This window comes from Mirounga leonina, unplaced genomic scaffold (genome assembly GCF_011800145.1).
Source record: "Mirounga leonina isolate KUSES-001 unplaced genomic scaffold, KU_Mleo_1.0 Mir_174, whole genome shotgun sequence".
NCBI lineage: Eukaryota > Metazoa > Chordata > Mammalia > Carnivora > Phocidae > Mirounga > Mirounga leonina.
This window is the reverse complement of record NW_023270451.1, coordinates 3,954,605-3,962,113: the sequence shown is the minus strand read 5'-3', so window position 1 is coordinate 3,962,113 and position 7,509 is coordinate 3,954,605. Positions and strand designations below refer to the sequence as shown.

The 7,509-nt window shown below is 39.4% G+C and overlaps 1 protein-coding gene across 3 annotated transcripts in view; it reads left to right on the top strand.

The window, feature by feature from the left end:
- The first annotated feature begins 115 nt into the window (after positions 1-115).
- Positions 116-7,509, top strand: part of KMT2E (lysine methyltransferase 2E (inactive)) — a 91,964-nt gene continuing 84,570 nt past the window's right edge. For all 3 annotated transcript variants that reach the window (XM_035020390.1, XM_035020389.1, XM_035020392.1), the window contains exon 1: positions 116-467. The gene's annotated coding sequence lies outside the window, so the exon portion shown is untranslated. The remainder of the gene's footprint in view (positions 468-7,509) is intronic.

The following is a 7,509-nucleotide window of genomic DNA, read 5'->3' as shown; positions in this document are numbered from 1 at the left end:
GCGGCGGGCAGCTTCGTTCCCCTCCCCCTCTGCCCCTGCGGAGCGGGGCGGGCGGGCCCCGTGCACTTGCCGCCGCCGCCGCGGCCGCCGCCGCCGCCGCCGCCGCGGCCGCCGCCGCCGTCGCCGCCATTTTCCCAGAGCGAGAGGCAGTGACACTGAGCGGGCGCAGGGGGCCGAGTCGGAGACCGTGCCTGAGTTCGGGAGCGGCAACAGAGGGGGCATAGACACTCTGAGCAGCTTTGCCGTCGCCTCTGCGTTCCTGTTGACTGTTTGGGTGCCCCCTCCCCTACTCCTTGATTGCTGGTGAAGAGGCTGCGCGCTGCTGTTTGGGGAGGGGGTGTGTGGAGCCGGGTCCTCTGTCCGCAGTGGCTGCTGTCGGGGGGTCGTCTGTTCGCGGAGGTGTGGAGAGACTCTCTGGGGGTCGAGCAGATAAAGGGGTTCGGGTGTCTGGTGTGTGAACATCACAGGTCAGTGCCTGTCGTCTCCTTGGGAGTTCTTGGGGTTTGAGGGGTGGAGGGACGCGTGTTTCAAGGGGGAGGGGGCTTTCTCATTTTTATGCTTTGGGGAGGGGGGTTGGGGGAGTCGGCGTTGACTCTCAGGTGTCTGGGCTGGAGCAAGACGCTGCTTGTTTGAATCGAATTTATCCTTTCTCTTCCCTGTCCCTAGAAAGGGAGCATTATGGCGGGTTTTAGGGCTGGGGAAAGGGGAAACCGGCAGTTAAACCCCCTTGAGAGTGGGAGTTAGGGAGGGGGCGCACTCCTTATTGGCAGCGGGTTAAGGGCGCTTGGGTGAGGAGGGAGGCTTGTGACTGTTAGGAGGGTTTGTGTCGAAGTAGTCCCAGGAGCTGCCAGCTCTCCCTTTCCTCGACCGCATCTTGTTCAGGTGCTGAAAAACCGTACAGGCCCCATTTTCTTCTTCCATTAATCGCCTGGCCTTCTCTGGTATAATTTTCTGGTAAATACTAAGGGGGTTAAAAGGACGCTCTGGGTCTCTATCTCCCTTTGTGGGAGAACAAGACAGCTCCTCATCCTCTCCGGGAGAGGGTAAACCCGCCCCAGAGGTGGTCACCCCAGTACCCAGCCTTCTCAGTCTCCTCCCCCACTCCTCTTGCATTCTCGCCGTCCTTTACTGTACCGGAGGCTTAGAATCCACAACATGGCACATTTCAGAAAAGCTTATTTTGACCAAGGGATTGGCACAGACACTGTGGCAGCAGATACAGAAGAGAAACAAACGGTTCACTGTGCTAAACGAGGGAGGGGAGAGAGAAAAAACAATCCGGAGTGCTCTCTTCCACTGGCCTCAGTTCCGTAGAGATCCGTTCTTGCTAGAGTCTTAAGAATGATACAATTTAAAGTCAGAGAGAAATCGCTAGAGTTCGCTTTGGAGTAAACCCCGGGGTTTTTTTTGTTTTGTGTGTGTGTGTGTGTGTGTGTGTGTTTGGTGCCTGTTTCCCCTCCTTTTAGAGATGTGAATAACGTAAGGTGTTGGAGTTCTGGAGACCTTGGAGAGAATTAAGTGAGGTGCATTCAACTCTAGGCTGGAGACATCAATACCTAATTGGAAGATGGCCCCGTTTTTTCCTTTATTTTCCGAGATGGGAAGTAAAAAGTGAAATTTCCCTCTTTTGTCCTTTACAGATTCTAAAAATGGCGGCCCCAGGCTGATGTTGTGGTAATCTAATCAGCTCGGGTCCTCCACACCCCATGCAGTGCGTTTGTCTGCAGCATATTACAGGCTTATTATGTTTACATGAAAAGACTGTGCTGCTTTTCTTTCCCAAATAGTTTACAAAAATGTGTTGATTTTACTGCAAATTACAATGCTGTGTTTTAGTTGATTAATTTGATTGGTTTTTCCTGAGAGGCAAATAAAATGACACCACTTCGGAAAAAAAAAAACCAGTCAGGTAGCCTTAGAAATTTCAGTAGTGAGGTAGGTGCTCTTAAACATTTAAAAAACAAATATTTGGGACAAGGAATAGTTTTTGCTCTGCTTAGTGCAAGTGTTTTTTATTCACTGTGCTAAAGTAAGTTAAAATGTTTAGTAAGTGTATAAGTGTAACATTTTGTGTGACTAGATGTTTTAATTTAGAGTGAAATGTTTCCCATCCACCTCTTGACCAAATTTGTGAATTTTGGTTTTTGTACTCTGTCAGATTAATTTTTAGGGAGCTGTACAAACAAGCCTAAACCTGTTACTTCACTGGGTGTGGAGATGCTTGTTCTTCTCACTATTATAGTTTGCATCCATTTTTCTCATATATTTAAGCATTCCTTAAGAATTTTCTAAGTTTGTATATTTCATGAAGTGCAGCTACACACTTTGCTATCTTTTAAAATTGTTTTATAGCATACTATCATAATTATGTAAGTAGAAAAGTAAGGCTTTAGTTCTTGAACCCCCCCCCCCCATGCCCGTTTACCTATTTTGGGATGTGGAACTTAGTCTGTTTTAATGATTTAAATAACAGCCATACTGTAATAGAGGGTCTTGAATCCATTTTATGCTAATTTCAGAATCTAATAGATTGAGGCAGAAAATCAAATGGTATCATTTAACAGTATTTTAAAAAGTGGGAATGGTTAAAATTCATCTCTGTAGTGGGGGGTTGATCTTTTTGGCCTGAACTCAGCAATGAGATATCAGTGGGCCATTAATGGCATTTAATGACCATTCTGATATGGACTAACCGAAAGATGAGTGCCTTTCAATCCAGTAGTTCTTAAAAAGGTTGGAGAGTATACACCCTTTCATGATTCTTTTATTTCCACTGTAAATTCTGCTCTAATATTTACAATGGAACAAGAGAATCTTGAAGCTCATATATGAATTAACTTTCTGTTCTACAAAATAATTGTAGAAATAACTGGCTTAGAGAGTTTCATCATGGAAGAGTGAGCACATAACCTTACTTAGAATCTTTGAAATATTGTAAAATGAAATGTTGGTGGGTAGTAAGAGTTTGTGTAGGGATTTCTGGTCAATACTCATTTTATTATGCTCTGAGTGATCATGTAGGTCTGGATCCGTAACTGCAGTGTAAAGATTGTGCGTTTGTTTTATAGACTATGTGGTTAAGATCTGTGGTTCAGAAGGTTGGTACTTTAAACTTAATATCAAATGTGTAGGAAATCAGTATACTCTTAAGGAAATGTGGTTTATGTAGCCATGGGAGGGAACACTGTCTACACCCATTGTTTTTTCTTGATAGTGACCTTGATCAGGTCTAGACACACAAAGCATTTGGACTTACTTGGTTTCAAATAAACAATGCCAAGTTAGAAATTATGAGAAAAGCTGCGTTCACGCTATTAGCTTTCTTCATACTGGGCTGCTTCATTGCTTTGGATTTTGTTTGTTTTGATAATATGTTTTAAGTATATCGTACTTTATTTTAAATGGTTACTTTATAAATAACATGGCTATAAATGTTTGGTTTTTGTTAATGTATACCCGATTGACTCTCTGTGTTTTAAATTAGAGTGTAGAGGCAAATTTTTTAAAAGGGTAGGCATGGTTTTTTATTCTCAGTGAGTTTTGATACAGTAGGTCTCTTGGGGGGAAAACTAGTCAAATGGCCTTTGTTCTTAGGGTAGCTGAGTTTTGAGGGATTAGGTTTTATCTGTTTAAGTGGATTTGTAGAAAATCATAATGTAATTGGAGAGTAAATTTTATTTTTAGAGACTATATTTTGATCATACTTCCCTTTTATTGTCAGTGTACGTTATAGGATCCTTTTGATCTCAATTTAAGTTTAGAACCTTTACGGGGTTCCTCCATTTCCCTTCAACTCTTCAGATCTCTGATAACTCTCTCACAATTTTGGCTTGTCTGTCTTACAGCTTCCAGCCAGAGAATTTTTACCATGTATACCACAGTAAGCTCTAGGACTTCTTGGATCTAAAATGAGGAAGTGAGGATAAAAGCCAATTAATAATTTAGGAGAAATTCTTCCCTTTAACACATACCTTAGTGGTCTTAGTGAAAGTCTAACTTCTTAAATTGGTTTCTTATTTCTAAGAATAATGTACCCATTTTCATGCATCAAAGTGTAATACCGATGGTTTTACTTTTATTTTTTTTATTTTTTTAAAGATTTATTTATTTATTTATTTATTTGACAGAGAGAGAGACATAGCGAGAGCAGGAACACAAGCAGGGGGAGTGGGGGAGGGAGAAGCAGGCTTCCTGCTGAGCAGGGAGCCCGATGTGGGACTTGATCCCAGGATCCTGGGATCATGACCTGAGCCGAAGGCAGACCTTAATGACTGAGCCACCTAGGCGCCTGATGGTTTTACTTTTAAAAGTCTGTTATATAAATCCTAACAGCTCTGCTTTTCTGGAAGTTAATACTGGGACTTAAATGTGTGTTATCATTGAGTATTTAAAATGGAGAAAACCAAAAAGACTTGGAAGAGCTATCAAAAACTGCTAAAGAAATATTAGTATGGAATCTTTGTAAAAGATGCTGTTTATTTTTTTAATATTTTCATAATGTGTAATTAGCTTTTATTTCCAAAGGATTTATTCACAGTAGAGAGTAGGTGCTCAATTATTTGTTGCATTTAAAGCTCATTTAAGCAAACACATCTCAAATATTCAGGGTGATCAGGGACTGTTCCTTGTCATGTTAGAATAAATGTTTAAATACTTGTGTTCAGGGAGACTTTTTAATGTTAGCTATAGAATTATTTTTTATGGTAAAATTACTCTTGTGTCGACTGGCAAAATAACAAGGATACTATTTTAGATATTGCTGTATAAATGTTAGTTTTTAGGCTGAGTTTAAAATTGGAGTGGCTTACTGTCTCTTTTTTTACTGTCTTTTGTAATGTACAAGTGTTGGGAAGAGCCTTATTTTTTAATATTAAACAGATAATATGTATTAAAAATTTATTTAATATGGAAGAGCAGTATTTATGGTTGAAAATATTTTTTTAGCGCACCAAATTTGAAGTGCAGTATTTAAAAATCTTGCCATTTGCAATTAAACAGTATTTTATAGAGAGGTAGGAATTAACCAAAAGAATTTTTTTGTTATTGTGAGCACTCATGCTAAGTGCTACATTAAAAATCAAATGGTGGTGACCAAGGCTAAGTTAATTAGATGTTATTTGCATCTTTAAGAATACGAGAAGTTTTTATTAACCATTAGTAACTAGGATGCTTTTTTTTTTTTTTAAAGATTTTATTTATTTATTTGAGAGAGAGAATGAGAGAGAGCACATGAGAGGGGCGAAGGGTCAGAGGGAGAAGCAGACTCCCTGCTCAGCAGGGAGCCTGATGTGGGACTCGATCCCGGGACTCCAGGATCATGACCTGAGCCGAAGGCAGTCGCTTAACCAACTGAGCCACCCAGGCGCCCACTAGGATGCTTTTTACTTAAGTCAGAGTCAAGAAAATAGCTGGGTCTTACATTTCACTTGATAAATGTTTTCCCTTAATATGAAATCAGTTCTTTCCTCCTCATAGATAGCTCATAAATAAAATTTTAGATAGTTTAGGAAAGCCATTTTTGTATTAGGTGAATTTTCCAGCTTTATTGGAAAATCTGATTTGATTATTTACAAGAACTATTTAAGCTGTTTGGGATCTTGTACTTTTTAATGCAACAAGTCAATCAGAATTCTTTTTTGATGTGTTGAATTATGATGCCATCAAAACAGATATTATGGCTTTTCATGCATAAGTAACCTATAATATAGTAATTCAGTGAGTAAGTAATCAACTACTTGTCCATTATTTTTAGTTAAAATATTTATTTTTGCATTTTAAAGTTGGCTTAAGTGTGAAATCTGGTTTTAAGACAGGACCTGAGAAACAAAATGATTTGTGCAGCTTTCTTTATTCTAGTTGTACAGTTGGAGAAGAAAGAGAATTTTCTAGCAACTCTTAGATGTTTGCTTAATTTAGAGTTAAACGAAAGGAATAAACATCTTGGTCCTGAAGTTTATAATTGAGAAAGAACATTGAGTAATCACACCTGTGTTATAGCTAACTTGGTGGCAGCATTTAAGGTCTGAGCCTGTGGCATAAAGTTAATTAATGGAACAGTGGGATTGAGATTGTTTTGGTTTGTGGTATTCGTAAGATAATTTTTTTTTTTTTTAAGATTTTATTTATTTTTTAGAGAGTGAGCGAGAAACAGCATGAGAGGGGAGAGGGTCAGAGGGAGAAGCAGGCTCCCCACTGAGCCGGGAGCCCCATGTGGGACTCGATCCCAGGACCCTGGGATCATGACCTGAGCCGAAGGCAGACGCTTAACCATCTGAGCCACCCAGGCGCCCCTCGTAAGATAATTTTAAAGTTCAAGTTCACAGAATTATGTTATCTAACATTTTATCTGAGACCAGAAAAAATTTTAATGTTTAAATCTATTTTGACTTTTGTTTTCAAAAGGTATTTATAACATAATTTTTACTCAAAGACTTTAACTGAATTTACTATGATAAATAATTTTAAACTTATTTGAGTTAAGTAAATTTAAAGATTAAATATGGGGATGCCTGGGTGACTCAGTCGGTTAAGCGTCTGCCTTCGGCTCAGGTCATGATCCCACTGGAATCGAGTCTCGCATTGGGCTCCTTGCTCAGCGGGGAGCCTGCTTCTCCCTCTGCCTGCCGCTCCCCCTGCTGTGCTCGCTCTCTCTCTCTGACAAATAAATAAAATATATTTTTTTAAAAATTATGTTTTCCCATTTTTCTCACTGGTCTAAGAATAAGGTAAAGCCTAGTGTCAATGGTTTTTAGCAAAAAGTGAGGAATGTGGTGAGAAGAATTAAGTATTACTTAGGATATTGTCGGGAAAACAGTTTTTTTTTTCCCCCCAGAAGTTTACATATCGGGGGACTATATATGAGAAAGATACACTCTCCCAATACTTTTTTTCGTATTTCACAGACTAATAATGAAATATAATAGTTTCTATTTATGATTTTACAGAGAGACCTGTTAAATTGCTCTTGTTTTTTGTATGTTGTTTAAAGAAAGACAAGTTTCAGGAATTTGAAAACCCATTTTCTCTTTAATGATGTGCCAAAAGATGGGAAGATTCTTGATGTGACTGATTTAAAAGGTTGAGACTCTGCTTCATTAGCCATAAATTGATGGGGTTCTGAGGTTGGTCTGATACATAGTAGCTCTTCTTGAGAAAATTAAGATTGTTCCTTTTGAATTATTTGCTTTTCTGCTGCTTCTCTTTAAATGAAGCTGCATAATTGGCTGAATTGACACAACCTTATTACATCTTACCATTAAGCCCCCCGCAAAACCATATTTTCAAGCACAGACAAAAGATTAAGTAACTACTGTTTTCCTTGCACTGTTTATTTCTACTTCTCAAAAGCCTGCTGTTTCAGGGTTTGTTTGGATACAAGGTACAGAAATCAACTACAACTAGCTTAAGTAAAAGATTTGTTATAAGACTGTAGGGAAATCTTAGAGAACTTTTTTGAAGAAAGTACAGTTGGACCTCACAGGAATTGGCAAGGTGTCAGTGAGCCACTGT